The 21816-nt window shown below is 37.6% G+C and overlaps 1 long non-coding RNA gene across 1 annotated transcript in view; it reads left to right on the plus strand.

Moving 5' to 3' along the window:
• The first annotated feature begins 19486 nt into the window (after positions 1-19486).
• The window catches only part of LOC112625183, a 32177-nt gene continuing 29847 nt past the window's right edge, over positions 19487-21816 (plus strand). Inside the window, exon 1 of the long non-coding RNA XR_003119540.1 lies at positions 19487-19518. This is a non-coding gene — a long non-coding RNA (uncharacterized LOC112625183). The remainder of the gene's footprint in view (positions 19519-21816) is intronic.

A 21816-nucleotide genomic window follows, 5' to 3' on the forward strand; every position in this document is an offset into this window, starting at 1 on the left:
AAACTAGATTTGGTTTCTTAATTTATTTCCCTTGATAGAAGTAAAAAAGAAATTTTTGTTTGTGTCCCAGGATTTTGCTGCAGAGTATCTGATTTGAGTGTACATAGATGGTGGAAATTTAGGTTTAATTTCAGCAATTCAAAGTAGTTGTTGTTAATATCTCTGTCTCTTTGTTTGTCTCTCCCTCTCTCTTCATCTATCTGTCAGAGAAGAAAACTGAGGCATAGAACATTTGGGAATACATCTAAGACTACACATCTAGAATAGCAGAGGAGGGTTAAAACCCAAATTTCCTATCTTTGATTAACACTGTTTTAATTGTAAAATAATTACATATTTATTTAATTATAATTAACTTAATAATTTGAACTCGTGAACAAAGTAAAGATTATGGCATTTCCTTATGTTTAAAGTCTTCATTTAAAACACATATTGGTGCCTCTGTTGGTTACATTAGGTAGCGACATTCTCATGGTAATTAGATGTAGTATTTAATTATATCACAGAACATATAATTATTTCTCTTCATTTTGAAGGGCAAAATCTCTCTTTCTGACTTTAGAAATAGGACTTGGAAACGAGGGGCAAAATACCTTGGACTATTACCTTTGACTTTCATTAAATTTTGCAGACCTCAGGATATTGTGTGCCAAAGTGCTATGAAATATTTTATTAAGAAGAGTCAGAGCATATATTCGTGTTCATGTTAGCTTTGTATTCATTTGTTGGCATTATAGAGTGCAAATACTTGGAGAAGCTGCATATGTGCTAAACTAGCTGTGAGTCATGAATCCTCCTAACTCTTGATCTCATCAGGACTTGTCTTATCAAAGTCAGTGGGAGTAGAGATTGTGCATCCCCTCCCACGTGCATTCAGACACGCAGGGCTAGTTTTCTTGGCACTGCTGATGCCCAAGATAAGAGTTGATGGTGAAAGTTTGTGGCTATTCTGTGCTTTCTGGGGAAAAACACTGTAATGTGTTACACCCAACATCCACTTCTAGTGACGTCAAGATACACAGCTTTCTGTTAGAAGCAGGCTGTTACTAGTGAAGTTCAGATTTGGTCTAAAGACTTGATCACATTACATTCTTATTCTAATAAGAATATTTCAATTTGAATATTCTAATTCTTAAGACTACTTATAAAGAATCCTGAGACAACTCAAATGACTCAAGGCTATCTCTAATGTCCCAATGTTCCACATTTTCAACTGGTTCAGTATTAGGAATTGATACCCAGCCAGAAATGTTCAATGATTAGCTCTTTGTAAACTACACTGAAAGAGATCTTTAGCTTTACTGTACATGTTTACAATGTTTTCTTTTGCCAATTGGAGGAGACACTGGAGCTTAGGATAGACTCATGCACAGGGTTTATAGGATGTCAGACAAAATGATTTTTATTGAGGAAGGGTCAAGTTGTGTTTTTCGTTGTGTCACACTATACAATATGAGGGCCATGTTATAAAAATTCAGAGCTCCCACAAGAAGGCAAAGGCTAAAAATGGTGATTTAAGACTACATTATCCTGTTTCTAATTCCTTTTCTTTCTTCCTGCGGAAATGTGATTGCAGAAGCTGGGAGAAGGGATTGGAGTGTGGGCTTCTATATCTGTCTTGAAGAGAGTCGTAAAGCCTGTTTTACGAGTCTGTCTCTAGCCTCGTTCTACTTTCCCAAATTAAAGGAGACAATATGACAATCTCACCAAGCTCTGATCTTATATCTTAATTTGCAAATTCGGCAGCAATATCAGTACCTGGTTTAAGTGGCTCAGACAAAACAGTGTTGAAATTGACTTATCCTTAGAAATTCAGCAAAATGTCCTCTGTACTGACTCAAAGCCATTTTTTTTTAAAAAAGCAACTTGCAACATTACAAATTTATTTTTATTTTTTATTCATTATTTCCTAAAATTGATACTTAAAGTCAATTTCTTAGTTTTACAAATGTACTGTAAGATGGTAACAATGGGAGGAACTTGGTGAAAGGAACTCTATGTACTCTATTTACAACATTTCTGTAAATCTACAACTAGTCTAAAATAAATGGATGTACTGTTAATAACTACATTGTTCTTTTCCAGATAAAATTATAATGGGATAGCCTAAAGACTGGGAGAAAATATGAAGTTTTATTTATTTATTTATTTTTTTTTCTGCTTATGAATTAACAAATTTTTCAGGGTGTCATGGTTTTATCCGTTTCGGTGATTTTAAGAATTAAGGGCATTTTTGTTTCTTAGCATGTGCCAGGCAAAAGGACTTTATGAACTTGTCTGAAGCATTTTCACCAACGGTTTGTTTATAGTCAAGCCAAACAACCCTTCACATACTATGTGAAGCCCTCTTCACCTGCACTGATTTTGTCAGAGAACTGAGACTAAACCACCAACAGCGTACCTTGAGTATAGCTTCAAAGGACCACCCACTTCTGGGGGCGAGAGAGGCTAATTCCGCCTCTCTGTCAGGCCCATTTTAAGCCTTAGGAAAACAAGGATTTCATTTAAACCTTCCCAAACTAGGGAGCATTTATTTACAGCTATGGTTCTAATATTTGGAACAAAGTCAAGATCAAACCTTAGTACTATCCCAGCAGAAGAAAATTAGAATTAGTAGTTAATCTCACTGAAAATCTTTTCAGTGAGAAAAAAAAAAATATGTATGAGCTTTAACTACAATGATTCTCTGGCTAATGAGATGCCATTGATCATGTGGAGAGGAAAGTAATATCCTTTGACATATAAAACTGCATACAGTGGTTATGGAATCTCAATCTATTCCTTTGCTAGAGTGAAACATACTAATGAAAACAACAACAACAAAAAAATGCCTTAACCTGTAAAAAGAAACTAAATTTATTGAGAAGAGTTTGCAAATCACAGTTAATTGAGTCTCAGATGAAACTTCAAATAAAGGAAATAATGTGGTAATTGGGCCCCTGATCTAATATAATAGACTTGTTGGCATACATTATGGGTTTGCTATCTTTTAAGAGTATTAAATCATTGTACAAAAACATTGCCAAAAAACTCTTCATTTCCTTTTAGTGACTTCTTACTGCCCTCAGTGGAAGTTTAATAGAAAAGGAAGGACATGATGTAGTTTTAATGACAGGAAACCCATGGCCTTCCAAATGAATAAATTCCATCACTAGCTGCCACAAAGTGTGCTAATTATTTCCTTCGATAAATTAAAAGCTGTAAAAGTCCAAAGTATATAAGCATGTGGTTTACAGTTATAATCAACCTGTCTGCATTATTGAAAGTTCATATTATCTTCACTATTTAATAAAGCATTACATTTTTATTCCAACAAATTGTATAGAAAGCATGTATAGAAAGCATTAAATTTTTGCTGATTTGACAAATGATTAAATAACTAAACTTTGTGCTCCTGACCTTTAAGATGCTAAAATCAAGTACTGACTTATTCCCCTAACACTAAACCTTGAAGATGAAGATGAAGACCATTATGAAATGATGAAACAAGCCAAATCAAAAGCCAATAATATCCAAAATGTGTAGAGGAATTAGAATGTTATACTTGATTTTTATTATTTTATTTTTAATATCAGCTAAATCACTTGAGAGTGAAATACAGCAGTTCAATCATTCAACAAAATTTATGTGCCCCATGTGCTCTGTGTGAATTAATTTGTTAATTCCACAATCATTTATTTAACATATACCATGTGTTCTGGGGGGGTACAATAGTAGTAAAAATGGATTCCGTTCTTGTCTTCATAGAGCTTACAATATAGTGGGAGAGCCATCAATCTAGTGATTGTACAATCATCAACCTGGAAATGTGACAGGGAGGTTTATGGTTTGATGAAAGCTTACTGACTACAGGAGCACTGTCCTAGTCAGTCACAGAGGTTAGGCTTCCCTGATGAAAGCGGGTTCAAATTGAAGTATGAACAATGAGCTAAAGAGAACAAGGAGAATTCCAGGCAGAGGTACAGGCATACGTGAAAGGCTTTGTGGTGAGACTGAGAGAAGGTCCATGTGGCATCAGGACAGGAGATGAAGTGAGTCAGACCCCAGCTTGCTTACTCAGTGTCTCTGTGCACCTTTTTCTCAAAGTGGGTGCAGACTGCACCAGGGCATATGGATTGTTGAATGCATGTGGGCTGTACTTCAGCCCTATCACCTCCTTGGCTGAGTGCTCAAATGCATGACCTTCACATTGTACATGGCAGCCACAGGGAAAGTGGAGCAAGGTAATGTAACAGTAAAGAGGTTGGTAGAGCTCAAGTGATGTGAGACCTTCCAATTTTGTAGCAAATAAAAAACAGTGGCTTCTACTAAGTTTAATCCTATTAAAATAATCCATCTTACTTTAATTTTGTACAATTTCTAATATTTCTCCAGTTTCAACTCTAAGCTTTTCAACTAAGGAGAATAAAGCGTCTCACTGTAGTCATCTTATTTTGTGCTTTGCCTTGTTTTTGCATTCAAGAATGATATCTGTCGTGTTCTCAGCCATTTATTCTAACTCCATTTAGACTGGTGAAAATGAAAAAAAAATTTAATGTAACATATCAGATATATGCAGTTAAATCAAGGTTTCATACCTTACATGAAGGTACTATGGTTCTGCTAGAATTTAAATTACTTGGTAACATTTTACAAAATAACTGATGATAGTTTCATTCTTTCATTCCTTCAATTTTTAGAAATTCTTAAAAATTCATCCAGCATGCACTTTACCAGGTACTCTGAGAAGGGCTTAGGAGACCCAAGGAATGCATCCAAGGCCCTGTCCTCAAAGTACTCACTATGGGAGATGGTCACACTAACAGGTGACTAAGAGACAGAGACCCATGGGCAGTAGAACCCCGACAGAGTATCTTAATTCAGGGGGCCAGAGAAGACGTTCCAGGCAGAAACTGTAAGGATCCCTAAGAGCAAGCCGAGCAAAGAATAGAAGAAGAGTCTTGCAGGCTGAGGGACTGCAGGAACAAAATTAGGGGATGGGAAAAACATGTTGCTGGAGTGTAAGTGTAAGAACGAGAGAAGCAAGAGCTGAGAGCAGAGCGTTGGGAGGGGCCAGATCAAGGGGTTTGAACATCAAGAATCTTGAATTTAATTTTGTTGGTGAAAGGGAGCTATTGAAGACTCTTGCTTCTTTTGGAATCCTCCTAGAAAGGCCTTATCTGGGGTCTAGGCCTCAAATTAGACAGTTTTTCTTTACACCTGTGCCAAGCATCCAGTTGTTTCATAAATGTTTCTCAGAATAACACAATCTGAACATGGTGGGAAGACTGTTTAGTAACTCAGTTTAGTAGAGATTTATAGTTTCAATATATCACTGGGATGTATAGATGGAAGAAAAGTTTGGGAGGGCCCGAACTCCAGGCACACATACCAATTAGGAAGCAATTGCAATGGTTTAGGTAAGAGTCAATAAGAACAATTAAGATTCTCTCAGTGCTGGAGAGAAGACAAAAACTTTTAAGAGGAATTTAGGAGGTAACCAAGAATAAACTTCACGCTTAATTGAACATTTGGAGGAAAGTGGGAGGAAGAAATCAAGGATGACTCCTAGGCCTCTGTCTTGGACAATGTAATAGAATATGGAAAAATCAGAAGAGATAAAGATATTGACAGCACTAAAGCATTCATAAATTGAGTTAGGAAAAAAATTTGGGTGCAACAAAAAGTTTCAATAAATGTAAACTTCATTGCTATCCACGTGAAATGGCACTTACTGAACTTGTAATTGTCCAGGATGCTGGTAACAAGAAGCCTCTTGGCAAAATGGCGCAACTCTCACAATGCTCAGGCCAGCAACTTCTTGGTGTTGCCCAAGACAAACTCTTCCTGGACAGATGCATGTATTTCCTCTTATTCTATCTATATGTTGTTTCTTGTAATTTTAGATACTTACTAATCTCGCCCAACCTCCACATCCCTGCTTTCCCTTGCTCCACTCTAAATAAACCTAATCCTTTTAAATTTTACTCAGAGACCTTAGTTTGCAAACTATGAATCATTTTGCTTCTTCTCTTGGGATCCCATCCAGGGAGCCCATACTTCATATTTAAGCCTTCAGATCAGACACATTTCTCTATGACTGCGCCTTGAATGTTGTAGGTGTTTGATAAGTTGTTTTTTTTTTTTTTTCAAAATGATAAAATCCTAAGGATGGTGGGAAGACTGTCTAGTAACTCCCACTTGCTAAAATCCTAGTTATTTCACTTTATTATCAACACATTTTTAAACATCAACATGGCATTGGTGACTCATGTATGATCCTCTGTAATTCTGTCTTTTGTTTATGCTGTATTTGCCTGTGACCATGACTTTAACATCATTTCTGTATGGTTTGCTTTTCCTTTTTTCACTTGTTCTGATTAAATTTTTATTTCTGTTAATTCTGTTTATTTTCAAGGTCCTTTAAAAGTATAATTATCTTTTCTAAGTTGCTAAGGTTGGAAAAGATAATTCAGCTTGGTGCCACTAGTAACTTAATGAGCTCCCCCTAAAATTCATCTGTGTCATTAAAGATGTTACTAAATACTTCTGACCCAGGATCATTCCTTTGAAAAAGCATTCATGTCCTTTAAGCTGAAATTTTATCATTGATAATTGACTCTTCTTGAATATTTTCTAACAAGATTGTATTCTCATCTAGTAGCAAAAGAGTTTAAATAATAGCTAATAATACAATAACACATGCCGGTGTACTATTATGCTTACAATTTGCTGATTAGATATCCCTGTGAGACAGGAAGAAGAGAAGTTATCTTTAGTGCTATTTCAAAGGTATGGAAGCTGAGTCTCAAAATAAGTGACTTAACAAGGTCACTTAGCCAGCAATTAGTAGAACCAGCTCTTAAGTGTATATCTTCCGACTTCAAAGCCAATGTCCTTGCTACTCTACCATGTTGAACTGTTCCATTTGTATATTAATATGTGGCTTCAGCTAAATTGAAACCTTTATTAAAAATTTCTGACAAATCTCTTCCAAAGTTGATTTCACCAGTCTTTTAAAAAATATTTTAAATTTTTTAAATTTTTATATTTTATTTATTTATTTTTTAACTTTAAGTTCCAGGATACATGTGCAGAATGTGCAGGTTTGTTACATAGGTATATGCTGTGCTACGGTGGTTTGCTGGACCTATCAACTCACCACCTAGGTTTTAAGCCCCTCATGCATTAGCTATTTGTTCTGCTTCTCCCCCGTCCCTCACCCTTCTTCCATCAGGCTCCGGTGTGTGTTCCCCTCCCTGTGTCCATGTGTTCTCATTGTTCAACTTCCACTTATAAGTGAGAAGATGTGGTGTTTGGTTTCCTGTTCCTGTGTTAGTTTGCTGAGGATGATGACTTCCAACTTCATCCATGTCCCTGCAAAGAAAATGATATCATTGCTTTTTATGGCTGCATAGTATTCCATGGTGTATATGTTTCAAATTTTCTTATTTGGTCTATGATTGATGGGCATTTCGGTTCGTTCCATGTCTTTGCTATTGTGAATAGTGCTGCAACAAACATACATGTGCATGTATCTTTATAATAGAATGATTTACATTCCTTTGGCCATATCCCCAGTTATGGGATTGCTGGGTCAAATGGTATTTCTGGTTCTAAATCCTTGGGGAATGGCCACACTGTCTTCCACAATGGTTGAACTAATTTACATTCCCACCAAATAATGCAAAAGTCTTCCTATTTCTCCACAGCTTCGCCAATATCTGTTGTTTCTTGACTTTTTAAAAATTGCCATTCTGACTGGTGTGAGATGGTATATCATCGTGGTTTTGACTTGCATTTCTCTAATAATCAGTGCCATTGAGCTTTTTATCATATGTTTGTTGGCCACATAAATGTCTTCTTTTGAGAAATATCTGTTCATATCCCTGGCCCACTTTTTGATGACGTTTCTTTTTTTCTTGTAAATTTGTTTAAGTTCCTTATAAATTCTGAATATTAGACCTTTGTCTGATGAGTAAACTGCAAACATTTTCTCCCATTCTGTAGGCTGTCTGTTCGCTCTGTAGATAGTCTCTTTTGCTGTGCAGAAGTTCTTTAGTTTAATTAGATCCCATTTGTCAATTTTAGCTTTTATTGCAATTGCTTTTGGTGATTTCATCATAAAACCTTTGCCTATACATATGCCCTGATGGTATTGCCTACATTTTCTTCTAGGGTTTTTATGGTTTTGGGCTTTGCATTTACGTCTTTATCCATCTTGAGTGAATTTTTTTACAAGGTATAAGGAAGGGGTGCAGTTTCAGTTTTCTGCAAAAGGCTAGTCAGTTTTCCCAGCACAATTTATTAAATAGGGAATCCTTTCCCCATTGCTTGTTTTTGTCAGGTTTGTTGAAGATCAGATCATTATAGATAGGTGGCCCTATTTCTGAGGTCTCCATTTTGTTTCATTGGTCTGTATATCTGTTTTGGTACCAGTACCATGCTGTTTTGGTTACTGTAGCCTTCTAGTATTATTTGAAGTCAGGTACTGTGATGCCTCCAGCTTTGTTCCTTTTGCTTAGGATTGTCTTGGCTATACAGGCTTTTTTGTTGTTGTTGTTCCATATGAATTTTAAAGAAGTTTTTTCTAACTCTGTGAAGAATGTCAGTGATAGTTTGATGGGATAGCATTGAATCTATAAATTACTTTGGGCAGTATGGCCATTTTCACAATATTGATTCTTCCTATCCATAAGGATGGAATGTTTTTCTATTTGTTTGTGTCATCTCTGATTTCCTTGAGAACTGGTTTGTAGTTCTCCTTAAAGAGGTCCTTCACTTCTTTTATTAGCTTTATTCCTAGGTATTTTATTCATTCTGTAGCAATTGTGAATGGGAGTTCATTCATAATTTGGCTCCCTTCTTGTCTATTGGTGTATAGGAATGCTTGTGATTTTTGCACATTGGCTTTGTATCCTGAGACTTTGTTAAAGTTGCTTATCAGCTTAAGGAGTTTTGGGGCTGAGACGATGGAGTTTTCTAAATATAAGATTATGTCAATCTGCAAATACAGAAAATTTGACTTCCTCTCTTTCTATATGAATACCTTTCTCTTGCCTGATTACCCTGGCCAGAACTTCCAATACTATGTTGAATAGGAGTGGTGAGAGAGGGCATCATTATCTTGTGTCAGTTTTCAAAGGGAATGCTTCCAGCTTTTGCCCATTCAGTATGATAATGGCTGTGGGTTTGTCATAAATAGCTCTTACTATTTTGAGATATGATCCATTAATACGTAGTTTATTGAGAGTTTTTAGCATAAAGGGATGTTGAATTTTATGAAAGGCCTTTTCTGCATGTACTGAAATAATCATGTGGTTTTTGTCATTGGTTCTGTTTATGTGATGGATTACGTTTATTGATTTGTGAATGTTGAACCATCCTGGCATCCCAGTGATGACACTGACTTGATCATGGTGGATAACCTTTTTGATGTGCTGCTGGATTTGGTTTGCCAGTATTTTCTTGAGGATTTTTTGCATCAATGCTCATCAGAGATATTGGCCTGACATTTTCTATTTTTGTTGTGTCTCTGCCAGATTTGGGTATCAGGATGATGCTGGCTTCATAAAATTAGTTAGGGAGGAGTCCCTCCTTTTCAATTTTTTGCAATAGTTTCTGAAAGAATGGTACCAGCTCCTCTTTGTACCTCTGATAGAATTAGGCTGTGCATTCATCTGGCCCTGGGCTTGTTTTTTGGCGGGTAGACTATTAATTACTGCCTCAGTTTCAGAATTTGTTATCGGTCTCTTCAGGGATTCAACTTCTTCCTGGTTTAGTCATGGGTGGGTGTATGTGTACAGGAATTTATCTATTTATTCTAGGTTTTCTAGTTCATTTGCATAGAGGTGTTTATAGTGTTCTCTGATAGTAGTTTGTATTTCTGTAGGGTGAATGGTGATATCCCCTTCATCATTTTCTATTGTGTCTATGTGATTCTTGTCTCTTCTTTATTAATTTTTTTTTTCCAAAAAACCAGCTCCTGGATTCACTGATTTTCTGAAGGGCTTTTCATGTCTCTGTCTCCTTCAGTTCTGCTCTGATCTTAGTTAGTTCTTGTCTTCTGTTAGCTTTTGGATTTGTTGGCTCTTGCTTCTCTAGTTCTTTAATTGTGATGTTAGGATGTCAATTTGAGATATTTCTAGCTTTCTGACATGGGCATGTAGCACTATAACTTTCCCTCTTAACACTGCTTTTTCTGTGTCCCAGAGATTCTGGTATGTTGTCTCTTTGTTCTCATTGGTTTCAAAGAACTTCCTGATTTCTGCCTTAATTTCATTATTTACCCAGAAGTTAGTCAGGAACAGGTTGTTCAATTCCCATGTAGTTGTGTGGTTTTGAGTGAGTTTCTTAATCCTGATTTCTAATTTGATTGCACTGTGGTCTGAGAGACTGTTATAATTTCAGTTCTTTTGCATTTGCTGAGGAGCGTTTTACTTCCAATTATGTGGTTGATATTACAGCAAGTGCCATGTGGCACTGAGAAGAATGTATATTCTGCTGTTTTGTGGTGGAGAGTTCTGTAGATATCTATTAGGTCCACTTGATCCAGAGCTGCGTTCAAGTCCTGAATATCCTTGCTAATTTTCTGTCTCATTGATCTGTCTAATACTAACAGTGGGGTGTTAAAGTCTCCCACTATTATTGTGTGGGAGTCTAAGTCACTTTGTAGGTCTCTAAGAACTTGTTTTATGAATCTGGGTGCTCCTGTATTGGGTGCCTATATATTTAGGATAGTTAGCTCTTCTTGTTTAATTGATCCCTTTACCATTAGGTAATGCCCTTCTTTGTCTTTTTGGATCTTTGTTAGTTTAAAGTCTGGTTTGTCAGAGACTAGGATTGCAACCGCAGCTTTTTTCTGCTTTCCATTTACTTGGTAAATTTTCCTCCATCCTTCATTTTGAGCCCATGTGTGCCTTTGCCCATGAGGTTGGTCTCTTGAATACAGCACACTGATAAGTTTTGACTTTCCTTATCCAATTTGCCAGTCTCTGTCTTTTAATCGGGGCATTTAACTCATTTATATTTAAGGTTAATATTGTTATGTGTGATTTTGATCCTGTCATCATGATGCCAGCTGGTTATTTTGTACACTAGTTGATGCCATTTCTTCATAGTATTATTGGTCTTTATATTTTCATGTGTTTTGCAGTGGCTGCTACCAGTTTTCCTTTCCATGTTTAGTGCTTCCGTCAGGAGCTCTTGCAAGACAGGCCTGGTGGTGATGAACTCCCTCAGCATTTTCTTGTCTGAAAAGGATTTTATTTATCTTTCCCTTATGAAACCTAGTTTGGCTGGATATGAAATTCTGGGTTGAAAATTCTTTTCTTTAAGAATGTTGAATATTGGCCCCCCACTCTCTTTTGGCTTGTAGAGTTTCTGCTGAGAAATATGATGTTAGTTTGATTGGCTTCTCTTTGTAAGTGACCTGGCTTTTCTCTCTAACATTTTTTTCCTTCATGTTGGCCTTGGAGAATCTGATGATTATGTTTTTGGGGGTTGATCTTCTCATGGAGTATCTTAGAGTTGTTATCTGTGTTTCCTGAATTTGAATGTTGGCTTCTCTTTCTAGGTTGGGGAAGTACTCCTGAATAATATCCTGAAGAGCGTTTTCCAACTTGGTTCTATTCTTCCCATCTCTTTCAGGTACTCCAATCCATCATAGGTTCATTTTTTTTTACATAGCCCCATATTTCTCAGAGGTTTTGTTCATTCCTTTTTATTCTTTTTTCTCTAATCTTGTCCACCTGTCATATTTCAGAAAGATAAACTCTGCTATTCTTTATTCTGCTTGATTCATTTGGCTATTAATACTCTTGTATGCTTTGCGAAGTTCTTGTGCTGCATTTTTCAGCTCCATCAGGTCATCTATATTCCTCTCTAACTTGGTCATTCTAGTTAACTGCTCCTGTAAACTTTATCAAGGTTCTTAGCTTCTTTGTAGTGGGTTAGAACGTGCTCCTTTACCTCAGTGAAGTTTGTTATTACCCACCTTCTGAAGCCTACTTCTGTTCATTCGTCCATCTCATCCTCCCACCAGTTTTGTGCTCTTGCTGAAAAGTTGTTGAGATCATTTGGAGGAGAAGAGTCACTCTGGCCTTTCGGGTTTTCAGCATTTTTTTCATTGATTCTTTCTCATCTTCATAAGTTCATCTAGTTTCGATCTTTGAGGCAGCTGACACTTGGATGAGGTTTTTGTGGGGGCTGTTTTGTTGATGCTGTTGTTGCTTTCTCTTTGTTTTTCTTTCAATAGTCAGTTCCCTCTTCTGTAGTGCAGCTGTGGTTTGCTGGGGGTTCACTTCACACCCTATTGATCTGGTTCGCTCCTGTGCCTAGAGATGTCACTCGAGGAGGTTGAACTACAGCAAAGATGGGTGCCCATTTTTTCACTCTGGGATATCTGACTTCGAAGGGTACTGAGCTGAAGCCGGCAGGAACGCTCCTGTATAGAATGTCTGACAACCCCTGTAGGGGGTCTCACCCAATCGGGTGGCATGGCAAGCAGGGCCTGTTTAACGAGGCACTTTGGCTGTCCCTTGGTGGAGGGGGTGTGCTGCGCTGGGGGGAAACCCATTCCTCTGGGCTGTCCTGATTCCTCTGAGCTAGCAAGAGAAAGATGAAGTCTGTTGGTCCACGAAGACTATGGCCAGCCGTCCCCCTAGGGGCTCAGGCCCAGGAGATCAGAGTTCTGTCCCTGAGCCTCCAGCTGGAATTGGAGTTCCTGCAGGGAAGCCCTGCAGCCTCAGTGTTGGCTGCCGCCCCCTCCCCCAAGCAGCTCAGATGGCTTAGACCACAGGCAGCTGCAGCAGCAGTTATGGCTGCCCTTCCTCTGGAGAACTTGGTAGACTTAGGCCGATTCTAATTGAGTGGGTGTTGAGAATCTACGTGACTCCACGGTTGGGGCCCAAGACCCCGGTGGCACTGGCTCCCAAGCGGGATCTTTCCATCCGTAGGTTGCACAATTCTGTGGAAAAAGCACTGTTTCCCAGGCTGGGTAGCACCCTCACTCACCACCTCCCTTGGCTGGGGTTTGGGGCTCCCCTGCCCCATGTGGCACTCAGGTGGGCTGCCACACCACACTGCTCTTCCCTCCTCTCTGTGGGTCACGCTAGCTGCCTAGTCAGTCCTATTGACAGAACGTGGATACTTCGGTTGCCAGTGCAGATTTCGCATGCTGTTTGGATCTTTTCAATGGGAACCGCTGACGGCTGCTGCTTGGATCGGCCATCTTGGCCCCACCCCCAATTCACCACTCTTTCAATTCCTAATGCATAATTGATCTGCACAACATAATTCAATTATGTGTGTAAGGTACTGGACCTAAATACTGATTGGCACATCAAATAATTGTGACACCGTTCCTGAAGAAGGAATAATCTTCTGATATTAAGCCAAGGACCACAGAAATGGCACACACACACACACACACACACAAAAGTATAATGATATCTAGCATTTATTTATGTGTTGTTTTGCATTTTACTGTTCATTGCTTTAAGACAAATAACACTTCTTGAGGACAGATTCTATGTAGTCTACATTTGAATGCTCAACCATACCTATCAAGTTCTCAACAAAGAGTACAGATTTTTGAGTACTTGTCAACTTATTTTGCTGGCTGAACTTCAATTATTTGTTGAATTCTTGCTATGTGTCCAGTGCTGTACTAGGCATAATATGGAATGCATACCTTTGTCTTTTGCAAAGGGAACACTCACGAATAGGGCAGTTTTGGCAGACACTGAGGCTACTCTTTGGCTAGACTGGAGTATCAGGCATTCAGATGAGTAGGAAAAGGGAATATGCTTGGAAACATCAGGTTGGTCCATATTATAGAAGACCCTGAAAGTCAAGCAAAATAGGCTAGACTTGATGTGGTAAACAGCAAGTCTGATTTCAATATCAAATAAAGCCATTATCAAGGATGAGAAGAAATGTTAAGATTATGTCATCAATTTTTTTTGTCATCAATTGTTTTTATTGTGTAATAATTTAATTATTTCTCTTCATACTACTTGAGAAATAATAAAATGAAGAAAGAATCACTTCTTACCCTTTGAAGTGAAATATTTCTATTTGTTTCCCTTAATGTTATTTCCGTTCACCACCTGCCTAGAAATCCTTAATCTAACATATTCATGGCATTACTTATCTTTTTTTTTTTTTTTTTTTGCTTCTCTCTCACATATATATGTCTTCTGGATCTAATAGACTGTTTCAGTCATTACTTGATTTGTAAACAGCTGTTAAATTCATCATGTCTTAAGTTTAAATTATTTGAGTTCCATTTTGTCCTCTGATCAACTGACTCATCCATTCATTTGACAAGAATGTAGAGGGAAAATTACATGCAAGGAATCTGAATTCTCTAGGCAATGTTAACAACAGAAAAAGATAGTTGAGGACCCTGAGGAGCACCTGCACTTATAATGCATTAGAGGGTGATATATGCCAAATCTTGTATAGTCTCAAATTTAAGAATACCATCATAGCATATTGTTTACTCCATAAAATAAAGTAACGTATAATTAAAAATATTTAGTCATCTCACTCCTGTATTCATGATTTCGTGATTCTAGGTAGAGTTAGAGTTACCTTTTTCCTGATATTGAACAAAGTCAGTCACAAGGATGTTGGGCAGTTGGCTACGTTCACTCAGGGGTAAGCCTTTTGTTCTCAAATGTCCCCTTTGTTTTAAAGATTCTGCTGCAGTAACTTTCAAATGACCCCATGTCGTGGAACATTGTTATCACCAAATATAGTAAAATCCATAAAGGTGAAAGCTGAGAATTTTTAGGCCTACCAAAGTGAGGAATAAGGTTGTACTTGTACACAGTGACCCCATTATAAAGGGCTCTAAAATGCATTCCAGGAAATTTGGATATAATGGGACAAGTAATGGGGAGCTACTGTTTGAGCAGAAGTAGAATGTAATCAATACATTTGGCAATTGCAGGCTAAATATTATTGAAGTAACAGAGTCAAGAAGAGCAGGAAGAAGACTAACACTACAGTGGTTCTGGCATGATGTGGTTAGATAGCTACCGGAATATTAGCAGTGAAAACAGTAATGCAAACATAAAACCATTGCAGCGCTGACCCTCCAGGGGTTTGCAGTTCAGTGGGAGAGACAGGCACATAAATAACCTAGTACAACAAAAGAAATGATCGATGAGAGATATGAACTGGAGCCCCTGCGAGCACAGAGGATGGCTGAATGTGGAGTAAGGAGCTCACAAATCTTCAAAGCAGTACATGGTACAGATAGGGGATGGGGAGCATTCCTAGCAGAAGCTGCTGGTGGAATGCCAGTAGATAATTCTAGGTGCAAGTCCTGATGGGACTGGTGGTTTTGCTAAGGAGCTTGTCCTATAAATTGAGCTATATCAAAAATTAGAATGATGTGATTCCGCTTGTATTTTAGAATCATACTGAAAGTAGTATGGAGGGAGCACAGATGGAGCAAAGAGTCAGCATGTCTGGAGGCAAGAGGACCCGTGTGAAGAGAATAGCCTAGGTTGTTGTTTGGATTCAATAAAGTGTTGCTACATGAAGAGCTCCAAGAACAGCCTCTGGTATGTAGTAGGCTTTTAATGAATGTGGGTTCTAGATTTACTATTATTAGCATTTGATTACTCCTATTTGTACTATTACAATAGTCTTGGTGAGAAATGAGAAATTATTATAACATGTGCCAATGTTCCAGAAGTGGTGATGGGGAGGAAACTTAGATTCTGGAACTATCAGGGTGTGGGGTGGAAGAGACTTGAATTAAGAAGATTCTCCTTAGATAATGGGGCAAGGCAGGAAGAGCCTGGGATGTGCTTTGAGACTTTGAATCAAGGCCCATTAGTGGGTTGTGAAATCAATCTAGAGGGTTATGACTGGAAATTTAAAAAAATATATAGAATTTTAAAAAATTTCACAGAGTCTCACACATTGTTTTAAAACTTTTATTTGGGTGGTATATGCAAAAATATTTTTGGTGTGTCTAGAGTGTATCCAGGCATACCCAATAGGTACCCACTAGGACCAGGTCTGTATCTGCCTGGATGACTACTGTCCTCTGCAAGGCAGATGGCTTAGAGCAGATCAGAACTCATGATCCCAGCAGTCATGCTGATTTCATATCAGAGAATGCGGCTCAGAAGCTGAGACAAAGCATCTTATCCCTTTCTTTCAAACTTGCATATTAGACAAGGCAGTCTTCTTCATGGATTATAGGTAACAAAGAGAGGACAGAGTTTTTTGTGGGAAAGTTCATATGATACCAAGAGGAACTAGGAATATGCATTCTTCTCTAATAGATAATTTATCTTTCCCTAATTTTTGATTATTAAAAGGCACTAGGGCAAATTAATTATTAAAATTTTTATTTTTATGTAGATTGGCACTAAAATGGACTTATAATGGCAGTTTTGTGAGTTCAGAAATTCAACCCAACATCACTATTCTAAGACCTCGGGACAACATTTGCTTCCACGGTGCTATGGTTTGAATGTGTGTGTCCCTCCAAAATTCATATGTTAGAACTTAGATCTCAAGATGATGGTGTTAAGAGGTGGGGACTTTTAACAAGGATTAAGTCACAAGGGCTCTGTCCTCAGGAATGGATTAGTGATTTTATAAAAGAGGTTGAAGGGAATACCCTAGTGTTTTAGCCTTCTGCCTTCTGCCATGTGAGACACCTCACATAGCACCTCTTGGAAGCAGACATCAGCCCTCACAAGACATTGAATCTGGACAGGAGCGGTGGCTCACGCCCGTAATCCCAGCACTTTGGGAGGCCAATGCGGGTGGATCACTTGAGGTCAGGGGTTTGGGACCAGCCTGGCCAACATGGTGAAACCTCATCTCTACTAAAAAAAATACAACAATAACAAAAAATTAGCTGGGTGTGGTGGCACACGCCTGTAATCCTAGCTATTTGGGAAGCCGAAGCAGGAGAATCGCTTGAACCCAGGAGGCAAAGGATGCAGCGAGCCAAGATCGTGCCACTGCACTCCAGCCTGGGGGACGGAATGAGACTCTGTCTCAAAAAACAAAACAAAACAAACAAACAAAAAAACCTTAAAAAAACATTGAATCTGCTGGCACCTTCGTCTTGGATTTCCCAGCCTCTAGAACTGTCAGAAATAAATTTCTGTTCTTTATGAAATATCCAGTCTTCAGTATTTTGTTATAGCAGTAAAAACATACTAAGATTCACAAGGAAGTAGTATTTTGTTTAAGAGTAAGAAATCTACAGCTTGTACAACTGTTGGCTTTTCTGTTGCTAAAGATATTGGTCCAATCACCATTTTACTGTTCTGAGATCAAACACCATTATAAGACTCAAAGGATTACTGAACTTAACTATTTTAAAAATAACTTATGGCCAGGTGCTGTGGCTCATGCCTATAATACCAGCAATTTGGGAGACTGAGATGGGAGGATCACTTGAGCCCAGGAGGTTTGAGACCAGTCTGGGCAAGATAGAGAGACCCCATCTCTACAAAAACAAAAACAACAAACTAATAATTGTATACTGTGAATGCATTTCCATGTCAATAGTACCAATTTACAACATAAACTCAGGTTCTAACTGAGGAATGTCCAAAACTCTACCCTCACAGAGACAGCAGGGTACTGCATTGGGGGAAAGGAATGAAAGGACATGAGAACTGATTGACTCAGCATATGATTTCCAATTTTATAACCTGTACATAGCTCCAGGATTCTTTTTTGACTCTTTCTTCTTCTTAACCCTAAATGCAACTGGTTTCCTATTGATTCTTTCTTTGAAACACCTCTTAATTTAGTCTCATTCTTCTTCTTCATGATACCATGGAGCCTAGGCGTGAATTCTCCTGTGCTTGGATCATGCCTCCACTTTCTGCCTTTTCTGGGTAGTCCTTCGTCAGACCCACAGGCCCTCTTTTCAAGGGGCTACTTCAATGAGATTCTTTGCCTTGATCAAACTTTCTCAATGAATTTTCTTTGCCCACATCTCAAACTCCTAATTCCGCCTTCAAGATCCTTCACAAGCTTTCTCCTCTCAAGACTCACTTCCAACCACTTTTCCTGAGATCTCCATTACAGTCAAACTTACCATCTCTCAAGTAAACCTTGTCTTTTCCTTCCTCCAGGCTTTTAAAAGCAGTTATATATGCTGCAGCTCCTGGAATACCTCCCTGGTTGTAACCACGGATACGCCATAAATCCTGTCTGGTACAAGGGAGGACATGCATTCGTTCATTTGTTTTAAAGTGCCTCCTGTTCCTTGTATTCTTTCTCCTCTACCTCATGCTTTCTCTGTTCATAATCTCTCTCTCAACCAGGCTTTTAAACTCTTTGAGGTCAGACAGCATGTGTGCCTTCTTTTTAATTCTGCACATTTTTTTCTAGGATGTACTTTATATAGATAATTTTGATGGATGATGGTGCAAAAAGAAAGTCTTTTCTGGATATTTTCTTGGTGTAAATGAGGTCACCCTAATAGCATCTGTAATCACTCTGAAGTCCTTTAGGCCATTTAGTTTGAAAAATGTTTTCCTAAAATAAAAGTTCTTTCTTTTTTTTCTTTCTTTCTTTCTTTCTTTTTTTTTTTTTTTAGTGCATATCATCGTCATTCATCTCACTTTTCCTTCTAACATCAAGGATCTATACAATGCTGTTGATCCCCACTGCTGCATATATCTTGGATCTGTCTGAGGTCCTACATCCCATTGCCTCTTCATACTCACAGCCACTGCTCGGTCTGGGTCCTCATAAGTTCTATCTGGAAGTTTCAATACAGTCTTTCTCGATGTGCTTCACACTGTTATGGAAATGAATTCTCAAACACCCCTGCTTTGAAGATAGGGTGCTTCCAGGGTAAAGCATAAAGTTCTCCAGGGAGGCAACAGTGCAGCGGTCCAACTTTGTATACACACAGCACAGTCTTTCATTCCTGCTAGGCCACTTACACCTGAGTGGAGATGGGAAGAAGAGAAGACAAGGACAAATGTAGGAAACTCTCAGTGAAATGATAATGTATGGATGGCAAAAGAGAAAGAATAGTCAGTGATGGAAAAATGATAACAGCTTTGGGCTTTTGAGTTCGAAAATGGTGTGTAGGGTGAGACAACAATAGGAAACTTCTAATAAAGAATGAACAAGTAGTTCTACTTGTTCAATGAATGTGAATCTGGTACATACATTTGATCCTTAAAATATTCTCACTAAACTGGTATCGTTTAATGGAACTGTTTAATGTTATCCTGGGTAAATTACTTACTCAATCTGCCTTAGCATCTCATCTACAAAATGTGAATGAGTACCTACCCCCCAGCGTTATGTCAAAAATTAGATAAGATGAAAAGTAAGTTATGGTATTAGAATGGCATCCGATACATAGTCTGGAATTTTTTAAAATGTCAGCTATTATGATGTAAAGATGGCTTACAAGACCTTTGACCATCTGACTTCCCTCTCCAAGCATGTCAAATTAATCACACTTCTTAAACACATCTCTTGACCAGGGTGTTCTCACCATGCCCTTTGTACAAACAGAAAGTAAGTACTCTTCTCATTCTTTAGAACCAATTCTAAATTCTCCCTCATATGAGAATTTCCTTATTATTCCATCTGGTATGAATAATTTCCACTTCTAGGGTCCCCAAGACTTCAATATCATTTCTGGAGCACGAGTGATGATAGGGTAACAATTATAATGATACTATTATGCTATTACATGTTATGGTATTCAATACAAATAATTTCTTGATGACAAGAAAAATGCCCATTAGAAAATTAGCCTTATTGTTTTGTTTTCTCACTATAAAATATGCTCATTGTTAAAAAAAAAAAAAGTTAAAAGAAACAAAAACAACTATAATGTGATGTTCTAAAGATAATCATCCTGATCATGGATGCATTTACCTAGGGTACTGTGCATTTGTAAACACATTAGTATCGTGTTCCATGCACAGTTTTGACTTTAGGCTTTTTATTTAAGAGTTTTTTTGTACAGTTTTCATTCTAGGCTTTTTTGTTTGTTTGTTTGTTTTTTGCCTTAAGATCATATCATTTAACGGTGTATATCATAACCATTTTGTGTTAGCCACACTATAAAAGCCCTTCTCAGTCATGAAATCTCAGGTACTCTCCTCTTATCCTCATTCCTTCTTTCCTTCATTTAAAGAGGGACTTGAGGATGTTTTCTTTCATGAATTAAAATTTATTTAACCATTAAGGTGTCAAATGTTACATTTTCTTTTCTGAAATGGAACAATTCATTGTACTCATGTAATTGGCATTTCAAATTTTTACCTGGATATCATTTATAAAAGTTTGCTTCACAGGTTTGACAATACTTAGAATCTGAAAAATTAGGTGGGTCTAGTGTTGCCTACACATGCCACCTTCCAATCATCATTCTTCATTGGTAAGAACAACTAGAGTACTACAGATATTGGAAAAAATATATAGCATATTTGTTCTTGGACATAGGACAAATATACCTGGCAACTGGCTGTTAAAATGGTTACATTTAATGTCAACTGTGTCTTCAGCAGAGTTGAATTCAAGTGGAATCACACATTTTTTGTTTCCTTTAATTATTAACATCATTTGGGAGTTTAGCCACACCTCTGAGGTGTTCTTTGGTAAGTGTATTTTCATTCTTTATTCTGGATGGGAATAGTATCAATATACATATTTTTAAATTTCATAAACATAAGGGTATTCTTGCCCACATCTAACTAGTTTGTTTTTGGGCTTCTGGTTCATCGAAGAAAGATGTGGGGTCATAAAAGAAATCATGAAGATTAGTTTTATGAAGAATCCTTTAGAGGAAGAGGAAAAATACTAATATTATTAATAACAAATTATGAAGGGTACTCTTTGTTGTTGTTTATGTGTTTTGGCAACTCACAGGCATCAGTTGCATTTTTATTTATCTGGGAATATTTTCCTCTTGGCTAGCTGAATGGTAGGAATGATTAATGCAACATTTTCTAATTTCCTAGTGTACAGCTGAGGCAAATGTAAGAGCTGATGAAAGAATGTCCCCTCTGTAGGATCTGCTGGATTAGAGAGGCCTCCCTGGGACAAAATAATTATGCACACTTATCTTAAAGTTGCCACTATCATGAGTAGAAGGCATAATAATATTATGTTAAGATATATTTCCTTTTTCAGTCAATATGGGGACAAAGGAACAGAATAGAGATGAAAGTTTCCCTGTGCTTTTGGAGTTAACTAAAAGATAGCCCTTAAATGATTGTTTATGGCAGTGATGTTGTTCATGCTGCTTGGTTAAGGATCTGAACATTTTTACAGTAGATTTTTTTTCAAATGCTTGTAATATTTTTAGCAAAATTAACTCTTGTCTGGAAATTGGCAAATTTTACCTTAATGTGAGAATAGATAAGTTCTGAGGAAAAGGAAAGAACCAGACGTGTACGGGCTTTTAGAGGAGTGAATTCTTTTTAAATAACTTTCTTTGTGCAATGAGTATTTCTCTATTAAAACAAAATAGGACTAAGTATTAGAATTTCACACTTGCTTGTACTAATCATGAGATAATGTGCACAGTAAAAGTTAACCAGTGTTTGTACGTTAGGGGCCGAATTGCATTAGTTTATTGAAGGAAAATGCCTTTACAGTGATTTTACTAACTGACATTTAATTATTTGCAAAAAGGATGTACCTGGAGATATTTTAAAAGACTAGAGAAATACAAAGAAATTATCAATTCAGGGCATAACGTTTGCTCTGAATACCTTGTTTTGTTGTGGTTGTCTTTCCTCCCTTTCTTCCTTCCTTCCTCCCTCCCTCCCTCCCTCTCTCTCTCTCTTTCTCTCTCTTTCT

The sequence above is a fragment of the Theropithecus gelada genome, chromosome 5, assembly GCF_003255815.1.
Source record: "Theropithecus gelada isolate Dixy chromosome 5, Tgel_1.0, whole genome shotgun sequence".
Taxonomy (NCBI): Eukaryota; Metazoa; Chordata; class Mammalia; order Primates; family Cercopithecidae; genus Theropithecus; species Theropithecus gelada.